The 22352-nt window shown below is 38.6% G+C and overlaps 1 protein-coding gene across 21 annotated transcripts in view; it reads right to left on the bottom strand.

Moving 5' to 3' along the window:
- The window catches only part of LOC131756068 (protocadherin gamma-C4), a 173965-nt gene that overhangs the window by 48988 nt on the left and 102625 nt on the right, over positions 1 to 22352 (bottom strand). The window lies entirely within an intron of this gene.

The raw sequence follows: 22352 nt of genomic DNA, 5'->3' as shown, positions 1-22352 counted from the left end.
ATATACTTATTAGAACTGTTAAAGTAGAAAATAGTGACAGGACATTGGTTCAAGATAGCAAAGTAGAAGGACGTGCTCTCACTCCCTCTTGTGAGAGCACTGGAATCACAACTAACTGCTGAACAATCATCAGCAGGAAGACACTGGAACTCACCAAGAAAGATACCCCACATCCAAAGACAAAGGAGAAGCCTCAATGAGATGGTAGGAGGGGAGCAATCACAATAAAATCAAATCCCATAACTGCTGGGTGGGTGACTCACAAACTGGAGAACAGTTATACCAGAGAAGTCCACCCACTGGAGTGAAGATTCTGAGCCCCACGTCAGGCTTCCCAATCTGGGGGTATGGAAATGGGAGGAGGAATTCCCAGAGAATCAGACTGTGCATATCAGTACCCAGGGGGAAGGAGCAGTGACCCCATAGGAGGCTGAACCAGACATACCTGCTGGTGTTGGAGGGTCTCCTGCAGAGGCAGGGGACAGCTGTGGCTCACCACAGGGACAAGGACACTGGCAGCAGAAGTTCTGGGAAGTACTCCTTAGTGTGAGCCCTTCGGGAGTCTGCCATTAGCCCCACCAAAGAGTCCGGGTAGGCTCCAGTGTTGGCTTGCCTCAGGCCAAACAACCAACAGGGAGGGAACTCAGCCCCACCCATCAGCAGACAAGTGGATTAAAGTTTTACTGAGCTCTGCCCACCAGAGCAACACCCAGCTCTATCCACCACCAGTCCCCCCCATCAGGAAGCTTGCACAAGCCTCTTAGACAGCCGCATCCACCAGAAGGCAGACAGCAGAAGCAAGAAGAATTACTATACTGCAGCCTGTGGCACGAAAACCACAGTCACAGAAAGATAAACAAAATGAAAAGGCAGAGGACTATGTACCAGAGGAAGTAACAAGATAAAACCCCAGAAAAACAGCTAAATGAAGTAGAGATAGGCAACCTTCCAGAAAAAGAATTCAGAATAATGATAGTGAAGACGATCCAGGACCTCAGAAAAAGAATGGAGGCAAAGATGGAGAAGATGCAAGAAATGTTTAACAAAGACCTAGAAGAATTAAAGAACAAACACCTAGAAGAATTAAAGAACAAACAATGAGAGATGAACAATACAATAACTGAAATGAAAAATACACTAGAAGGAATCAATAGCAGAATAACTGAGGCAGAAGAACAGATAAGTGACATGGAAGACAAAATGGAATTCACTGCCATGGAACAGAATAAATAAAAAAGAATGAAAAGAAATGAAGACAGCCCAAGAGACCTCTGGGACAACATTAAATGCACCAACATTCGCATTATAGGGGTCCTAGAAGGAGAAGAGAGAGAGGAAGGACCTGAGAAAATATTTGCAGAGATTATAGTTGAAAACTTCCCTAACATGGGAAAGGAAATAGCCGTCCAAGTCCAGGAAGTGCAGAGAGTCCCAGGCAGGATAAACCCAAGGAGAAACATGCTGAGACACATAGTAATCAAATTGACAAAAATTAAAGACAAAGGGAAAAATGACAAATAACATACAAGGGAACTCCCATAAGGTTAACAGCTGACTTCTCAGCAGAAACTCTACAAGCCAGAAGGGAGTGGCATGATATACTTAAAGTGATGATAGGGAAGAACCTACAACCAAGATTACTCTACCTGGCGATGATCTCATTCAGATTCAATGGAGAAATCAAAAGTTTTACAGACAAGCAAAATCTAAGAGAATTCAGCACCACCAAACCATCTCTAGGGACTTCCCTGGTCATGCAGTGGTTAAGAATCCACCTGTCAATGCAGGGGACACAGGTTCAAGCTCTGGTCCAGGAAGATCCCACATGCCACTGAGCAACTAAGCCCGTGTGCCACAACTACTGAGCCTGTGCTCTAGAGCTCACGCACCACAACTACTGAGCCCGCGTGCCACAACTACTGAAGCCCTTGGGCCTAGAGCCTGTGCACCACAAAAAGAGAAGCCACCACAATGAGAAGCCCAAGCACTGCAACGAAGAGTAGCTCCTGCTTGCTTCAACTAGAGAAAGCCTGTGAACAGCAATGAAGATGCAATGCAGCCAAAAATAAATAAATTAAAAACAAAAAACAAACAAACAAGGAAACAGCTCTACAACAAATGCTAAAGGAACTGCTCTAAGTGAGAAACACAAGAGAAAACAAAGGACCTACAAAAACAAACCCAAAACACTTAAGAAAATGGTAATAGGAACATACATATCAATAATTACCTTAAACCTCAATGGATTAAATGCTCCAACCAAAAGACACAGGCTCGCTGAATGGATACAAAAACAAGAGCCATATATATGCTGTCTACAAGAGACCCACTTCAGACCTAGGGACACATACAGACTGAAAGTGAGGGGATGGAAAAGGATATTCCATGAAAATGGAAATCAAAAGAAAACTGGCATAGCAATACTCATATCAGATAAAATAAACTTTAAAATAAAGAATGTTACAAGAGTCAAGGAAGGACACTACATTATGATCAAGGGATCAATCCAAGAAGAAGATATAACAATTATAAATATATATGCACCCAACATGGGAGCACCTCAATATATAAGGCAAATGCTAACAGCTATAAAAGAGGAAATCGACAGTAACACAATAATAGTGGGGGACTTTAACACCTCATTTACACCAATGGACAGATCATCCAGGCAGAAAATTAATAAAGAAACACAAGCTTTCAATGACACAATAGACCAGATGGATTTAATTGATATTTATAGGACATTCCATCCAAAAACAACAAATTACACTTTCTTCTCAAGTGCACAGGGAACATTCTCCAGGATAGATCACATCTTGGGTCACAAATCAAGCCTTGGTAAATTTAAGAAAATTGAAATCATATCAAGCATCTTTTCTGACCACAAAGCTATGAGATTAGAAATAAATTACAGAGAAAAAAACCATAAAAGACACAAACACATGGAGTCTAAACAATACATTACTAAATAACCAAGAGATCACTGAAGAAATCAAAGAGTAAATAAAAAACTACCTAGAGACAGATGCCAATGAAAACATGATGATCCAAAATCTATGGGATGAAGCAAAAGCAGTTCTAAGAGGGAAGTTTATAGCAATACAATCCTACCTCAAGAAACAAGAAATCTCAAACAATCTAACCTTACACCTAAAGGAACCAGAGAAAGAAGAACAAAGAAAACCCAGTTAGTAGAAGGAAAGAAAACATAAAGATCAGAGCAGAAATAAATGAAATAGAAACAAATAAAACAATAGCAAAGATCAATAAACAAAATTGATAAACCTTTAGCCAGACTCATCAAGAAAAAGAGAGAGAGCACTTAAATCAACAAAACTAGAAATGAAAAAGGAGAGGTTACAACAGATACCACAGATATACAGAGCATCATAAGAGACTACTACAAGCAACTCTATGCCAATAAAATGGACAACCTGGAAGAAATGGACAAATTCTTAGAAAGGTATAACCTCCCAGGACTGAACCAGGAAGAAACAGAAAATACGAACAGACCAATCACAAGTAATGAAATTGAAACTGTGATTAAAAATCTTCCAGCAGACAAAAGTCCAGGACCAGATGGCTTAACAGGCGAATTCTATCAAACATTTAGAGAAGAGCTAACACCCATCCTTCTCAAACTCCTTCAAAAAACTGCAGAGGAAGGAACACTCATATACTCATTCTATGAGGCCACCATCACCCTGATACCAAAACCAGAGAAAGATACTACAAAAAAAGAAAATTACAGGCCAATATCACTGATGAACATAGATGCAAAACTCCTCAACAGAATACTAGAAAACAGAATCCATCAATACATTAAAAGGATCAAACACCATAATAAAGTGGGATTTACCTCAGGGATGAAGGATTCTTCAATATATGCAAATCAATCAACATGATACACCATATTAACAAACTGAAGAATAAAAACGATATGATCACCTCAATAGATGCAGAAAAAGCTTCTGACAAAATTCAACACCCATTTATGATAAAAACTCTCCAGAAAGTGAGCAGAGAAGGAACCTACCTCAACATAATAAAGGCCATATATGACAAACCCACAGCAAACATCATTCTCAAAATCATGAAAAACTGAAAGCATTTCCTCTAAGATCAGGAAGAAGACAAGGACGTCCACTCTCACCACCATTATTCAACATAGTTTTGGAAGCACTAGCCATGGCAATCAGAGGAGAAAAATAAATAAAAGGAATCCAAATTGGAAAAGAAGTAAAACTGTCACTGTTTGCAGATGACATGATACTATACATAGAGAATCCTAAAGATGCCACCAGAAAACTACTAGAGCTAATCAATGATGTTGGTAGAGTTGCAGAATACAAAATTAATGCACAGAAATCTCTTGCATTCCTATACACTAACAACGAAAGATCAGAAAGAGAAATTAAGGAAACAATCCCATTCACCATTGCAACAAAAAGAATAAAATACCTAGGAATAAACCTACCTAAGGAGGTGAAAGACCTGTGCTCAGAAAACTATAAGACACTGATGAAAGAAATCAAATATGACACAGATGGAGAGATATAATATGTTTTGGGATTGGAAGAATCAATATTTGTGAAAATGACTTTACTACCCAAGGCAATCTACAGATTCAATGCAATCCCTATCAAATTACCAATGACATTTTTTACAGAGCTAGAACAAAAAATCTTAAAACTTGTATGGAGACACAATAGACCCCAAATAGTCAAAGCAGTCTTGAGGGAAATAAACAGAGCTGGAGGAATCAGACTCTCTGACTTCAGACTATACTACAAAGCTACAGTAATCAAGACAATATGGTACTGGCCCCAAAATAGAAATATGGATCAATGGAACAGGATAGAAAGCCCAGAGATAAACCCATGCACCTATGGTCAACTAATCTATGACAAAGGAGGCAAGGATATACAATGGAGATAAGACAGTCTCTTCAATAAGTGATGCTGGAAAAACTGGGCAGCTTCATGTAAAAGACTGAAATTAGAACACTCCCTAACACCATACACAAAAATAAACTCAAAATGGATTAAGGACCTAAATGTAAGACCAGACACTATAAAACTCTTAAAGGAAAACATAGGAAGAACACTCTTGGACATAAATCACAGCAAGATCTTTTTTGATCCACCTCCTAGAGTAATGGAAATAAAAACAAAAATAAACAAATGGGACCTAATGAAACTTAAAAGCTTTTTCACGGCAAAGGAAACCATAAACAAGACGAAAAGACAACCCTCAGAATGGCAGAAAATATTTGCAAACGAATCAATGGACAAAGGATTAATCTCCAAAATATATAAACAGCTCATGCCGCTCAATATTAAAAAAACAATCAACCCAATTAAAATATGGGCAGAAGACCTAAATAGACATTTCTCCAAAGAAGACATACAGAGACCAAGAGGCATATGAAAAGCTACTCAACATCACTAATTATTAGAGAAATGCAAATCAAAACTACAATGAGGTATCACCTCACACCGGTTAGAATGGGCATCATCAGAAAATCTACAAACATCAAATGCTGGAGAGGGTGTGGAGAAAAGGGAACCCTCCTACACTGTTGATGGGAATGTAAGTTGGTGCAGCCACTATGAAAACAGTATGGAGGTTCCTCAGAAAACTAAAAATAGACTTACCATGTGATCCGGCAATCCCACTCCTGGGCATATATCAGGACAAAATTATAATTCAAAAAGGTACATGCACTCCTATATTCATAACAGCACTATTCACAATAGCCAAAACATGGAAGCAACCTAAATGTCCATTGAGATATGAATGGATAAGGAATATGTGGTAAATATATACAATGGAATACTACTCAGTCATACAAAGAACAAAATAATGCCATTTGCAGCAACATGGATGCAACTAGAGTTTAGCACACTAAGTGAAGTAAATCAGAAAGAAAGATACCATGTGATAACACTTATACGTGGAATCTAAAATATGGCACACATGAACCTATCTACAAAACAGAAACAGACTCAAAGACAAAGAGATCAGACTTGTGGTTGCCAAGGGGGAGGGGGGAGGGAGAGGGATGGACTTGGACTTTGGGGTTGGTAGATGCAAATTATTATATTTAGAATGGATAAACAAGGTCTACTCTATAGCACAGGGAACTATATCCATTCTCTTGGGATAAACCATATGGAAAAGAATATTAAAAAAATAATGTATATATGTGTATAACTGAATCACTTTTTGTACAGCAGAAATTAGCACAACATTGTAAATCAAGTATACTTCAATTTAAAACAAAGTAAGATGATCTGCACAATGAAAAACACAAAACAGTGCTTAGAATAATTAAAGAATTCTTAAGAGACATACCATGTTCATGGATTGAAAAATTCAAGTTACTTTTTCCCAAATTGAAGCAATAGATTCTGATCAAAATCCAAAAGCTTTTTTTTTAAACAAAGTGACAGGATGATATGAAATTTTATATAAAAATTAAAAGATTTGGAATAGCAAAAAAAATTTGGAAAGGAAAACAAAATTGGAGAACTAACATTACCTGGTATCAAGACTTTATTACAATGCTACAAATATATATGTATTAGAACAGAGATTCCAGAAAAAGACTCACATATATATGGTCAAATGATTTTTAAGGAGGTGCCAAGATTATCTAGTGGGGAAAGGATTAGTGTTCTCAGCAAAATAAAACAAGCAAAAACTCAAAATGAATCATGCACCAAACTGTAAATGATAAAACTATAAAATTTCTGGAGGAAAACACAGGAGAAAAATCATCAGAACTTTCAATAGGCAAAGACTTCTTAAACAGAACATAGGGACTTCCCTGGTGGTGCAGTCATTAAGAATCTGCCTGCCAATGCAGGGGACACGGGTTCAAGCCCTGGTCCGGGAAGATCCCACATGCCATGGAGCAACTAAGCCCATGCACCACAACTACTAAGCCTGCTCTCTAGAGCCCACAAGCCACCGCTACTGAAGCCCGCGTGCCTAGAGCCAGTGCTTGCAACAAGAGAAGCCACCACAATGGGAAGCCTGAGCACTGCAACAAAGAGTAGCTCCTGCTCCCCACAGCTAAAAGAAAGCCCACACCCAGCAACGAAAACCCAATGCAGCCAATTAAAAAAAAAAACACAAAAAACCAGAACATAAGAAATACAAATTATAAAAGGAAGAAATTGATAAACTGGGCTTTATCAAAATTACAACTTCAGCTCTTCAAAAGACACTAAGAAAATGAAAAGTTAAGTCAGTCTTTAAAACAAGTCACAATATCCACAAAACATGTATGTGACAAAGAACTCAGATCTAGAATTTATTTTTGAAAACTCTCATAACTCAATTTTAAGAAGAAAACTAATTCAGTTAAAGATGAACAAAAGATTTGAACAGACTTCAAGAAGAAAATATACAAATACCCAATAAGTATATGAAAAGATGTTCAATATCTTCAGTCAACAGGAAAAAAATTAAAGTCAATGATACAGTACTACACACACAGTAGAATGGCTAAAATTTAAAAGTTTGGCAATAGGAAGCATCGATGAGGATGCAGAGCATGTGGAAGTCTCATACACTGCTGATGTGAATGTAAAGTGATACCACAACTTCGAAAAATAGTTTTCCAGCTTCTTATAAAGCTAAATATAGACCTTCCATATTATATGACCCAGCAATTGTGCTTTTAGGTATTTATCCAAGAAATAAAAAACATATGCCTACAAAAAGACTTGTACATAAATGTTCATATCACCTTAATCCAGAGTAAAACCAAACTGGGAACAACCCAAATGTCCATCAACAGGTGAGTGAATACACAAATTATGCTATCTATATAATACAATACTGCTCAGCAATAAAAAGGAACAAGCTACTCATACGAGCAGCAATGTGAATAAATTCCAAAAATAAGTTGAGCAAAATAAGGCAGACAAAAAAGAGTATATGTTGCAGGATTCCATTTAGATGAAATTCGGGAAGAAGCACAACTAATTTACAGTGACAAGAAGCAGATCAGTGATTACCTGGAGCTGGGCATGTGAGGAATTGATTTTGAAGGGGTATGAAGGAACTTTTGAAGGTTATAGAAGTGTTCTGTATTTTGATTACAGCGGTGGTTACACAGGTGTGAATACTTGCCAAAATTCATTTAGATGTATAATTTTAAGTTACATTTTATTATATATAAATTATATGGTGGGCTTCCCTGGTGGTGCAGTGGTTGGGAGTCTGCCTGCCGATGCAGGGGACACGGGTTCGTGCCCCGGTCCAGGAAGATCCCACATGCCGCAGAGTGGCTGGGCCCGTGAGCCATGGCCGCTGAGCCTGCGTGTCCAGAGCCTGTGCTCCACAAGAGGAGAGGCCACAACAGTGAGAGGTCCGCGTACCGCAAAAAAAAAAAAAAAAAAAAAAAAAAAAAAAAAAAAAAAAGATTTTAAAAAATTTTAAAGCAAAGTGCGAAAGAGTATATACAGTCAGTTCTTACTTTGCATGGTAGTGCAGGATGTAAAAATGACCATGCAAACTGAAACTGTGTAAAGTGATCTTAATAAACAATGGGGGAAATTAAGACTCTTCCATGATCTTTAAAAATATTTTAATGAAAACATTAAAGAATCTCTTGTAGGGAAGTAAAATAGTAAAACTAATATTTATTTAGTACATTGTAATCTAAAACAGTAGAATCAGGGCTTCCCTGGTGGCACAGTGGTTAAGAATCCGCCTGCCAGTGCAGGGGTCACAGCTTCGAGCCCTGGTACAAGAAGATCCCACATGCCCCGAAGCAACTAAGCCCATGTACCACAACTACTGAGCCTGCGCTCTAGAGCCCGTGAGCCACAACTACTGAGCCCATGTGCCACAACTACTGAAGCCCGTGCACCTAGAGCTCGTGCTCTGCAATGAAGAGTAGCCCTCGCTCCAACTAGAGAAAACCTGCGTGCAGCAAAGACCCAACGCAGCCAAAAAAATAGAATAAAATAAAAAAATAAAACATTAGAACCACTGAGAATTAAAGGGTTTTATTTCTTAATAAAAAACTTAACAAGAGAGCTTGAAGAGGGTTTGGCTTCTTCTAGTCCTATAACTTACAAAACAGAGCAAGCATCTTTTCTATGCCTTGGAGAATTGTCATACACCTTTTTATGTTTGGATCAATTTCCAACGTTTTATGTATCCTTTGAGCTTTCAATGTCATGAAATATCTCTGAAAGTTCCTGTAATGTGAACGTTTTGCTGGTGTCATTTTTTTTCTGGGACATCTTCATTTTTCTCATCAAAACCACTTACCTCACTCATGTCATTAAGTTCACCTTCACTAAGTTCCTTTGGCTGCATGTCTAGAGACTCTTGAAGGCAGCAGTGTCAACATTCCCATGGTCAGCTATTTATTCTGTGACTCCATTTATGTTCAGTTCAAATTTCACTTAGAGCCTTATCACTTTTGTTTCTTGGCTGCACTTTCATCTTTGTTGGTCAATTCCCTCCATACATTTTTGTACAATGTCATGTGGGTTTACCACTTGGAGACAAGAAGCCAGAACAACTACATGCTCTGCTGTTTGTGCATGAACTAAATAACAGATACACAGTAACGAATCACTAACAGACTGGAAGAAGCCATGTGATATGCACCACAATCAGTGACCAATCTATTATTTGCAAAGTAATTTGTGGACTGAAGGGCCAACAGCAAAATCTGTACTTTATGTAATTACTCAGGTAATATACCATGGTAACTGAAGTTTGAATTGTTTTTAGGAGACTGGTAATATTTCAACTGTGGTAAGTGAAATGTATGTATACTGTAACTGTTCAAAGCCAGGAATGACTGCATAACATGTTACTTTTTGTGTAAGAAAGAAGACAATATAAATATATGTGATTATTTTTTGCAAAAAGACACAGTGAGTGGGTATGAACAAGGCAGAAGAGAGAGGGGAGGAGCAACAATTTCCTAAGTACACCTTAAAACAAACACTTTTGACTTTAATTATGTAAATGTTTTACATATTTTAAAAGATACTAATCAACACTCAGCAATTTTAGACTGTGGAAAAACTCTAAAATTGCACACAATAGAAATGAACAAACTTCATTTCAAATGAATAACGTAACCATACTGCAAGTAACTTTGAACACTGTACTTTGACTGATAGAAGCCAGATACTATATTTTGAGTTGCCCTATGGGAGAGGTCCACACGGCGAGAAACTGAGGTAGGACTCTAGCTAACAGCCAGCAAGAAACTGAGGTCCTCATTCCAACAACCCACGAGGAACTGAACCATAGCCAGATTCCTGATCCACAAAACATTTAAGATAACAAATGTTTGTTATTTTAAATGATTAAGTTTTGGGCTAATTTGTTACACAGGAATGGATAACTAATATACTAACAAAAGATGCCTAGTTTAGATATAATCACGAGGAAGCATAAAACAAACCAAAATTAAGGGCATTCTATGATATAAATGGCTTATAGTCTTTTAAAAATGTCAGTATAAGGCAAAACAAGGCTGAGGAACTGTTTCAGATTAAAGTAAACTAAAGAGACATGACAACTAAATGCATTGTGTAAGCCTGGACTTGAAAAAATTACTGTAAAGTATGGGTAAAGTTTGAGTACAGACTATAAATAGTCATATTACATCAATGTTAAACTTTATTTTCATTATTGAAATTTAGTTATATAAAGAATGTCCTTGTTCTTAAAAAATACACAATGAAGTGATCAGGAATAAGGAGACATGATATCTGCAACTTACTCTCAAATAGTTCATAAAAACAGTAACCTGTGTACACTCATAAATACGTATACCCGTGTACACACACACGGGAATGATAGAGAATGAAAGAGAGAAATGATAAAGGAAATGTAGCAAAAGACAAAATATTAACTAGTGGGTAAAGTGTATACAGTTCTTTGTACAATTCTTGCAAACCTGTAAATTTGAAATTATTTCAAAATAAAAAATTTTTTTAAAAAACTTGCTGGGGCTTCCCTGGTGGCGCAGTGGTTGAGAATCTGCCTGCTAATGCAGGGGACACGGGTTTGAGCCCTGGTCTGGGAGGATCCCACATGCCACGGAGCAACTAGGCCCATGAGCCACTACTGAGCCTGCGCGTCTGGAGCCTGTGCTCCTCAACAAGAGAAGCCGCAATAGTGAGAGGCCCGCACACCGCGATGAAGAGTGACCCCCGTTTGCCACAACTAGAGAAAGCCCTCGCACAGAAACGAAGACCCAACACAGCAAAAATAAATAAATTAATTAATAAACTCCTACTCCCAACAACAACAACAACTTGCTGTGAAGGTACCTATCAAAATTACAAGCCCATTTTTTTCTTTGACCCAGCAATTCCACTTCTGAAACTTTATCCCACAAATATATTGCATATGTACAAAATAATGCAGGTACAAGGGTATTCAATGCAGTTGTTTGTAATACTCAAAGATTGGAACAACCCAAGTATCAATTTATTAACCAGGAGACTGATTAATAGCACAACAGAATACTAAGCAGCTGTTTAAAACACCAGCTTTCTTATGTATTAATATGAGAATAGTTTTAAAGGATACATTGAGGAGTGAAGAAAGCAAGATATAGAACAAAGTATAGCATGTTATCTCTTTTGTAAGAAAAGTGGGGAAATAAAAACACATCCATAATTCACCCACATTTGCATAAAGAAATGCTGAAAGGATACTTAAGAAACTAATTAAGTTTACCTCTACGGATATTAGGCTGCAGCCCGCAGGCCTACAGCTCTGTACTTGCCCAACTCCAAGACTGAAGAAAAAGCCCGGAGACCGTGACAGAGACGTCAATGATTTGTTGGATAGGGAATCCTACAACTGAGAAGCAAAAGGTCGTGGAGCAACACTCCACCATGAACAGCACACAGCAAGCACGACTTGGCAACAACCTTCGCTACTCACGGGAAATGGAGGTTACCATTTATAGGGGGAAATGACGTCAGGTTGGCTCATCAGTTGCCAGGGAAACCAGCGGCTGGGGCAGGGGGCAAGCACTTAGTTACTGATTAAACCCTATGATTAAGAGGATTGGATAATCATGTGAGTAGGATGTAAGCGAAGCAGGGACTGGTCGAGCAGGGGATGTACAGACAGTGAGAGAACGGCCACCTTGAGTGGCCTGACCATACACTCCACCCCTACATACTCTGCATGACCCTTACAATCTTCGTTCACCCCCTCTTCCACGATATCCCTGATGTCAGGTATGTAGAGGTGCACCGCAACCACACACCACAAATGCTACACAGACACCAGCAGCTAAAGAATATCTAGAGTAAGACAGCTGGTATGTGAAAAATACTCATTCGCCATGTGGGCAAATTGTGGAGCCAAGCGCTTACCAAGTTGATGGAGAGGGAATCTATGGCAGGGTTGTCCTGGCCTAAAGCTTTCGTAGCAGAGGAAATACTGTGGGAGTTATTGGGTATATATACACAACATCGAGTTTGAATGAGAGCACAGGTCCTGCCTTGTGCTGCCATTAGCATGGCATGTCCGGACCATCCTGTTTTTTTTTGTTTTTTTTTTGTTTTTTGTTTTTTTTGGTATGCGGGCCTCTCACTGTTGTGGCCTCTCCCATTGCGGAGCACAGGCTCCGGACGCGCAGGCTCAGCAGCCATGGCTCATGGGCCTAGCCGCTCTGCGGCATGTGGGATCTTCCCGGACCGGGGCATGAACCCCTGTCCCCTGCATCGGCAGGCGGGCTCTCGACCACTGTGCCACCAGGGAAGCCCGGACCATCCTGTTTTGAAGGACCACTTGTCTCATTTGGGTGGTTTCCTCAGACAGGAGGGTAATTGCATGTCTAGTATTATTTAAGGCAGCTGCTGTATGTTTAGCCAGGGCTTCTACTTGCCATTCTACGTCAATAGAGGCATCTCGCTGCAGACCCAGAAATCAGACACATTTCACAGTGAGGCTGCCGCCATTGCCCAGTCCATGAACAGGCTCCCTCTGCACAGGCTAGGGATGAAATGTAAGATTTTTAACACGTACAATACAGAAAATATCATGACCTTTGAGCAAAATACAAGCAGTAACAGCACCCTGAGATAATACCACCCCTGCCTGTGGTTTTTTGTCTTGGCCTGCAGTACCATACCGCCTATCCACCCTCAGTACCCTCAGCTAGTGCTGAATACTGAAGAGGCAGTATAACAAGACCATGAGGTTAATATAATGCTGATTTTCTCTAGTAAGGGTCTCTGATTAATTACCTTAGTAGTTTAAGTGGGGCTGGGTAGAAGACAGGTGAAATCTGTAAGTCCCTTTCTAATCCTATTCCCCACATACACTGTGAAGTATGCAAACCCAAACCACTGGGGACTTCACTGCCAGTTCCAGAGCCATTTTGTAATGTTTTCCTCTGGTGGGGAGATCTGGTGGCAAGTGCAAAAGTGAATTATTGTCCTGACCGATAGTTGGCAATGGCCTTTCAGTGATGGACAGTTTAACTAAGACGGTTTGACTAGTTGCCTCTGGGTTGACAAGCCATCGACACTGAGACAATTGCTCCTGGGATGTTCAGTTATAGGAGAAGGGGGAGAAGGAGGCTACCATTTATAGTGCAGCTGATGTCAGGTTGGTTCATCAGTTACCAGGGAAACCAGCGCTGGGGCAGGGGGTAAACACATAGGTGATTAAGCCCTATGATTAGAAGATTGGATAGTCATGTGAGTAGGGTGTAGGTGAAACAGGGACTGGTCGAGCAGGGGATGTTCAGAGGGCAAGGGAACAGCCACCTTGAGTGGCCTGACCATACAAGGGGGTAGGAGGAAACAAGTGGAATAGAAAAAGGACAGGAATGGGAATGAGAAAATACATGCCTATTATATTGTTTTGATTTCTGAACCATGTAAATGTGCTTCCTACCCCAAAGTAAAATAAAAGAAAATTAGTGAGATTGAGGTAAATAGCAGACCTATAAGGATTCAGAAAAGGTGTCCCTGAGATATTATTAACTGGGAAAAGCAGGTTGCAGAACAGTATATGTACTGTGAGACGATCCCTGTTGTGCAAACAAACAGCACACACATTTACATATACAGAAAAATGCTTGGAAGTATACACAATCAGGTACTAACAGTAGCGACCTCTTGGGGGTGAGTCTGGAGGCCAGGTGAGGGTGGTGAGGAGAATCTGATGTTTTATTTTCTTAAATCTCCTTTTAAATTGAAATATTGTTTATATACAGTGAAATGCAAGGATCTTAAGTTCAATGAGTTTTGGCATATGTATACACCCATATAATCTACCCCCATCAAAATATGGAAAATTTCTATACCATCAAGGGAAAAAGAAGTTCTATGATCATTAATACTGTTGGTTTCAGCTTCAAATGCTTAGTCACTGTTAATTCACTTAAGGAATATTTATTTAGAGCTTAGTAGTGTCAAGCACTGTTACAGGCCTTAAAAACATAGCATGAAAAAAAAAAAATCCTTGTCATCTAGGAGCTATATACTTGCTGGTGAGAGAGAGCTAACAAATTGATGAGGAAGCAAGTATGTACCAGATGAAAGTCATAGAACAAGAAGCAGTATCTTTTTTACAATGTTACTGGGGACTCTATAGGATGTTTAAGGTAGGTGTGGGTATACAATCTTCCAGGTATATTCACAATATTAAAATCCAAAAATTTTATTATTATTGCTATGCACTGTTTATCCTAAACATTCCTTATCTGAAATTTTACTGTTTGGAAGCCAAAAACTGATGGTGAAGAAAAACTGAGCTTAAAAATGTCCATGGAGGGCTTCCCTGGTGGCGCAGTGGTTGAGAATCCGCCTGCCGATGCAGGAGACACGGGTTCGTGCCCTGGTCCGGGAAGATCCCACATGCCGCGGAGCAACTAAGCCCGTGAGCCATGGCCGCTGGGCCTGCGCGTCCGGAGCCTGTGCTCCGCAACGGGAGAGGCCACAACAGTGAGAGGCCCGCATACCGCAAAAAAAAAAAAAAAAAAAAAAAAAAAAAAAAAAAAAAAAAAAAAAAAAAAAATGTCCATGGAAAACATACAATCAAGTGAAAGAAAATTAAACAACAACAAATTTTAAAAGCCTGATAAGTTATAATCCAAACAGAATCCCAGAGGCAGAAAAGAACTGGGTACCAGGACTAGTCTCAAGAGTGGGGTGAGTATGAATTAGAGACAGTGAGGTTCTCTGGGTGCTGGATGTTTCTAATAGTGAAAAACAGATCAATAAGAAAAATAAAACACAGGAGTAGCTCTGCCATGAGCCCAAAAACATACCTGTGTAGAGCTATCAGGAAGTTTATCATGCTCATCCTGGTAAAGATCTACCCATCTGAAGGGATTATCACAATGGAAGAAATCAGAGTAAAAGAATGGTGACCATATGCCCAACCACAATCTTAATATCTGCACTTGGATGTTTCTCAGACTCTTAAACTTAACATGCTTACAACTCAACTCTTGATTTCTTTGAAATCTACCCTTCTCTAGTCTTCCACATCTCACTAAATGGTACCTTTGTCCATCCAGTTCCTTAATTCAGAAACCTGGAAATAACTCTTATGCCCCCCTTTTCATCCTTTATTCAGTGAACATTTTTTTATTAAGAATCTATCACATGCCAGGCAATGATATGAAGAATATAATAATAAAGAAAACAGTCCCTGCCCTTACGGAATTTACATTCCACCCACTCCATTATTGTCTTGTTGGATATATTTCCTAAATACATCTCCAATCTATCCATTTATTTCTTTTTTTGTATAAATTATTTTATTTTATTTTATTTTATTTATTTTGGGCTGCATTGGGTCTTCGTTGCTGCGCACGGGCTTTCTCTAGTTTTGGCGAGCCAGGGCTACTCTTTGTTGCGGTGCACCGGCTTCTCATTGTGGTGGCTTCTCTTGTTGTGCAGCACAGGTTCTAGGCACATGGGCTTCAGTAGTTGTGGCCCATGGGCTCAGTAGTTGTGGCTCACAGGCTCTAGAGCGCAGGCTCAGTAGTTGTGGTGCACGGGCTTAGTTGCTCTGCAGTGTGTGGGATCTTCCCGGACCAGGGCTCAAACCCGTGTCCCCTGCATTGGCAGGCAGATTCTTAACCACTGTGTCACCAGAGAAGTCCCTATCCATTTATTTCTATATCCACTGCCTTCCCTTGAATCCAGTGCAGCACCATTTCTTACCAGGAACGTAGTCTCCCCTCTGTTCTCCCTACTTCCATTTATAACGCTCATAAATCAATTCACCACACAGCAGCCAGAGTAATCTTTTAAAAATTTAATTGTCTCTGCCTTGTTTAAAACCTTTCAATAGCTCCGAAGTACAAGGTTACTTAAAATGTACCTCACTTACTTATTTTCCATTTCTAACCTCACTAGCCCTTTTTAATTTGCTCACCTTTTCTTTTCTTTTTTTAAGGTCCTTTATACATGCTATTCCCTCTGCCTGACTATTTCTTCTTTAATCTCCTTGTTACCTAGCTAACTTATATTCATCCTTCAGATAGCACACTAAGAATCACTTCCTGAAAGAAGACTTACCTGACCCTTCAGACTAGAGTAGGTCTCTCTATTACAAGCTCTCTTAGCACCTGGTTTTTCTCCTTGGTGGCATTTATCAGGCTTGTAAAAGATCATATCATAGAATGGGGGCCCATTAATGCAGAAATCATATCTGCCTGTTCATTGATGCACCCTTGGCACCTAGGACAATGCCTTGAATATAATAGGCAGTTAATAAATATTTGTTACAGAAATGAATGAATGATCCACTCTACTAGACTTGGGGCAGACACTAGTGTTTGCTTTGTTTGGGGGTGAACTCTTCCAACCTACTCCTGCACAGAACGTAAGCCTGAACTTACGTAGAGGTGATTTAAGCTTATACTATATTCTCTTACATTATATTCTCATACAGTATGAGAATAGAGCACCTTACACCTCTTGTTTTTCAAAAGCATATGCAATATACAAAAATCAATAGTTTTTCTGTAAGCTAGCAATCAGAAAATGAAATAAGAAATACATTTTACAATAACATCTATAAGCATCAAATGTGTTGGAATAATTTAATAAAAGATATACAAGACCTAAAACATTGCTGAGAGAAGTTAAAGAAGACCTAAATAAATGGAAATATGAAATATATACTATTCTCCTGAATTGGAAATCTCAATATTGTTAAGATGACCCCTCCACCAGTAGATTTATAGTTTCAAGGCAATCAATCCCATTCAAAATCCCTTCAGGCTTTTCCCCTCTAGAAAGTGACAAGACAATTTCAATTTATTTGGACAGGCAAAGAACTAAGAATAGTCAAAACAGTGTTGAAAAAGAAGAAAAAACTTGGGGGACTTACTACCTGACCTCAAGACTTATAAAGCTACAATAATCAAGACAGAGTGGTATTGGCAAAGGGATGGACAGGTCAATGGCACAAGATGGAGAGTCTAGAAATAGACCCATATATATAGATCAAATGATTTTCCACAGGGGTACCAAAGCAATTAAATAGGAAAAGGAAAATTTTTTTGGACAAGTGATGCTGGAAAAACTGGGAAGCCCAGTACATAATTTTTGAAGTGTTTATAAACTGCAAGTTTGGTGAAATGCCACACTACCATTATTGGGATCCATTTGTACAATTACCTGATTACAAGGAATGTCTTAATTTGGCATTCTCTGCTAGCTCAAATTCACTCAAAGTATTTGAATTGGCCACGGTGGAGTAGGAGATACAGCCATTGGGTCCCAGATTGGGATCTGAGGTGCAGACTTGGGCAATGGAGGTGCCAGGAGGGTTGTTCTCATCCATGCGGACCACTTAGGAGGCCTGACAGGAAACTGGAGCATTGTTGTTGACATTGCCACTGTGCTGTGTGATGCTTCTGCTGGAGGAGAGTGGTGCCTTACTTCTGTCAGCAGCTGTGATGGTAACATTGTACTCCAGGGTTTGCTCCCACTCTGGGGCCCCATCTGTTACAAGCTTGTAGTAATTATTTGACTTCTTTTTATTTCTTCTAGACATTTAAAAGTATTTTTAGGTTGAGTCTCTCTTTTTATTTTTATTTTTTGGTGGGGGAAAAGGCTTTACTTTTTTCATATACACAGTCTCAGGATGAACTATTGGTTGGATCTTCAGCTATAAATATACAGAAAGCTTCTAGCAAGTTTCACAACATAGAAATCTTATGGATTGTGGCACTTATTTTAAAAATTTGATAAATCTTCAGTTCCTTATCTTTATATAGACATATCAGAGAGTTGGCTCTTATTAGGAGTTTGATGTAAAGGGAAAGCACAAGTAAAATGGATTTGCACTATGATTTTTCCCCAAGAGATTACTTTCTAATCATTGAATTCAAGCCTTTTTTTGAGTATTTAGAAGGTATACAAACCACTGTGTGAAATTCTTCAGAGACTTAAAGATGAACTAAGAAATTATGCTTGTCCTCAATGATTATTAAACATAGTAGATCTTTTTATGGCTTCTTTCAGAGGAATTGTGGAGGTACTGATTTCTTTTTACATATAGATAAATTATTTTATCTCCTCTATGGTCCATCTGATGGCAATTTCATCACATTTTCCTGAACTAGAGCTCTTCCAATTTGATATCCAGAAAACTTATCTTCTATCAAAGAGTTTTTTCAATTATCTTTGCCATTGGCTATCTTTTCCTATCAGTGTTTTAAAAATGTGTCCTAAAGAGTGTGCTCTGTTATTGATAACTTTTCATTAGGTACGGTTTCCTAAAAATGAACTCCAAGTGTAACATTAGAGAATAAATCTGTCTCTTTCCTAATGTATACAGTCATTAGTTTGATCAACATCCCGTCAAACTATGTGTTTGCTTAAAATTTTAAAAAATAGGGCTTCCCTGGTGGCACAGTGGTTGAGTCCGCCTGCCGATGCAGGGGACGTGGGTTCGTGCCCCGGTCCGGGAGGATCCCACATGCCGCGGAGCGGCTGGGCCCGTGAGCCATGGCCGCTGAGCCTGCGCATCCGGAGCCTGTGCTCTGCAACGGGAGAGGTCACAACAGTGAGAAGCCCGCGTACCGAAAAAAAAAAAAATTTTTTTAAATAGCTTTATTGAGGTATAATAGGTATACAAAGAGTGGCACATATTTAATGTGAAGGCGTTTACTTTTTTGAACTTGATATCTTGCCTAAGGAAAAAGCAGATTTTTCACCAGAACTAATCAATTCATGATCACAGCTATACTCTGTTACATATAACTGGGAAAACTGTAATACAATCCACTCGTTTATCATTAGTCTTCTAATGCAGCTTAAAATAATCTATGGGTTGAGTAGTCTCAACAAGTTGTACAGACTCAGCAAGGATCCTAGGCCATTGCTGCTTCAAGGAGGGTATCTCTTATAGAATGGAACTGGGGGAAGAATGCTGATAGATTACATTCCAATTTTAGGTGCTATAAAATAGAGGAACTACAACTTTTAAGTTATAGCTGAATACTTTGATTAACTAGATTAAGTGAATGCATACCCACCTTCCATATAACACAAAGGAAGATAAGAAAAGTCCTTGACATAATTTCATTACTGAAACCAGAGGAAATATAAAATCCAAACCCATTGTCCAATTACTCTAAAAAACCCAATCAACAAATCACCTAATTATCAATCCTAAATTAACAACTAATATCCTAAAGCTAAGATTGATATTTTGTGCAGCCATTAACTTAAATTCTCATGTGGCCAAAACCAAATAACTCCAGCTTTCAGGTTTTGGTGATCCATTTTCCATTTAAATCATCCTAGCAATTCTATTGGAGTAAATTGGTCCTTAAATAATAAGTTACACAGGACCCTTGTTTAAGTTAAACTATCATTCAGAGAGAGAAAAATTAACATTCATAAAATTGTCTCATCAAAAACAGTCTTCCCCCTGTCTTTCATGACCCCAAACAGGGCCTTCTCAATCAAGAATATGCCTAAGCAGTTAAGATTTTTACAGTAGCTTTCATAAAATTGTTAGAACAGTTTTACTTCCACTCACAGGTCATCCCATTGTATTGTCTGGAGGAGCACAGAAATCAGTATTACTTTTCCCAACAGAATGTCAAGTGTACTGATATTGAAAGCAGGACTCCTTTTTCTATCAACAATGTTAAAAAAAGGGGGGGCTACTGTTAATTAAGTCCATATTATGAACCAGACGGTTTATATGTTATCACTAGGCTTCACCACAATCTTTCAAATTACATATTACAATCCCTATTTTGCTGAAGCTGAAAGCAATTAAATAATGGCAAAGGTCACACAATTAGGAGTTACCTCATTACATAGCTGCTGTTTGTCTGTCACACTACATCTTGGAATACTGATATTAGGTAATCCCCAGAGCACATACATTTGTTCATTCATTCACTCAGCAACTATTTAATGAAGCCAATTTAGCTCATACTGAAAGCATAATTGAGATCACTGATACCTGAGATACAGCCTAAGGGTCATCACTATTCATTGCCCTAGCTCTTAATGATTTGTCCCTAAATCAAGTTACATGAATAGAGTCAGCATAATTGGACTATACTAGTTTAGCTTCCCAAATAATTTTCTATTGTGTGTTACATCTTTCATTTTGAATCAACCACCACAAGAAAACTGGCCACGTGATAAACATTTTGATAACTTTTACAAAACAAAGTTTTGTCATATAACTTACAGAAGTTACATTTCTCTTTATTTTCCTTGGTATTATTTAGAAAGCTCTACTTACTAAATTCCATTTGGAACTTAATGTCAATATGAAGTTTGCTATTTTAGACATGCTCAAAAACTTCCTTCAAGGGGGAAAGGTAAGCTGGGATGAAGTGAGAGAGTGGCATGGACGTATATATACTACTAAATGTAAAATAGCTAGTGGGAAGCAGCTGCACAGCACAGGGAGACGCAAGAGGGAGGAGATACGGGGATATATGTATATGTATAGCTGATTTACTTTGTTATGAAGCAGAAACTAACAGACCATTGTAAAGTGATTATACTCCAATAAAGATGTTTAAAAAAAACTTCCTTAAAAAAAATAAGACAAATAGATCCACTCTATATTTCCTTTTTTTGGTCTTGGCTGTCAAGAAGCATAAAGTGACATGTGAATTTCAGTAACAGTAACTGCCTCATTTTAGGGCAACTTGATTATCTTTCATTCTCCAAATAGTTTTCAATCTCTTTTATAAGTCTTGGTTTTAATTAACTATTGTATTTTTGAAAACAGGCAACAAGTCAGGAGAAAATAATTAGGATGTTATGATTTTCTTCCCCTTTATAGAATTCACCAAAAGAGGGCTTCCCTGGTGGCGCAGTGGTTGAGAATCTGCCTGCCAATGCAGGGGACACGGGTTTGAGCCCTGGTCTGGGAAGATCCCACATGCCGTGGAGCAACTAGGCCCATGCACCACAACTACTGAGCCTGCGCATCTGGAGCCTGTGCACGGCAACAAGAGAGGCCGCGACAGTGAAAGGCCCGCGCACGACTTGCCGCAACTAGAGAAAGCCCTCCCACAGAAACGAAGACCCAACACAGCCAAAATAATAATAATAATGATAAATTAATTAATTAATTTTAAAAAAAATCCTTAAAAAAAAGAATTCACCAAAAGAAAGCAGGCTTCTCACAGGTTCCAGCAATGCTTTCCCAAGAATAATATATTTTAGCATTTGATTTCTGTTCAACATTCTACAATAAGCGTAAGGTTCTCAGGAAACAGAATCTGTGCATTTTTGAGAAAATCGTCCGTGTGTGAGAATTATGGGAAATTTTAAATAAGAAGAGAGAATTACTACAAATTTACCATGATATCAAAAATGTGCTCAAAACACAATCTCTTAACTCTGAATATTCCACAGAGTCATCATAATATCATCAGTGTGGATAATGGGCAAAAGAAATATCTAAACTGGAAACACATGTAGACTTGTATTCCTGAACTCTATAATGCAGATGAAAAATGAACAATCTCTTCACTTTTTCTTCATGGCAACACTTACACCGTGCATATTTCAGTGAGAACGTTTTAAATGCATAAGAAATAAACTCACAATATTTGGAATTTCATGAATGATGTGAAACCATGAAATAACTTAGGACACTGAGAAAGTATAATGTATGCATCCCTAACGACCAGAATTATTGCACTTGAAAAGAAACTAAATGCAGTTTATGAATTTGTTAGGCAATTTCCTGTGTAGTCAGAAGCCACTCTATTTATAAAAGTTTATTTAAAGTATCATTTATGTACTTTTGATTGAATTAGATTTATCCCCTCTAGAAGAATCTGTGTTTTTAACAGATAAATTGGCATCAGACGT

Source organism: Kogia breviceps, chromosome 4 (assembly GCF_026419965.1).
Source record: "Kogia breviceps isolate mKogBre1 chromosome 4, mKogBre1 haplotype 1, whole genome shotgun sequence".
NCBI lineage: Eukaryota > Metazoa > Chordata > Mammalia > Artiodactyla > Physeteridae > Kogia > Kogia breviceps.
The sequence above is the reverse complement of the archived record's forward strand: the minus strand, read 5'-3'. Positions and strand labels throughout refer to the sequence as shown.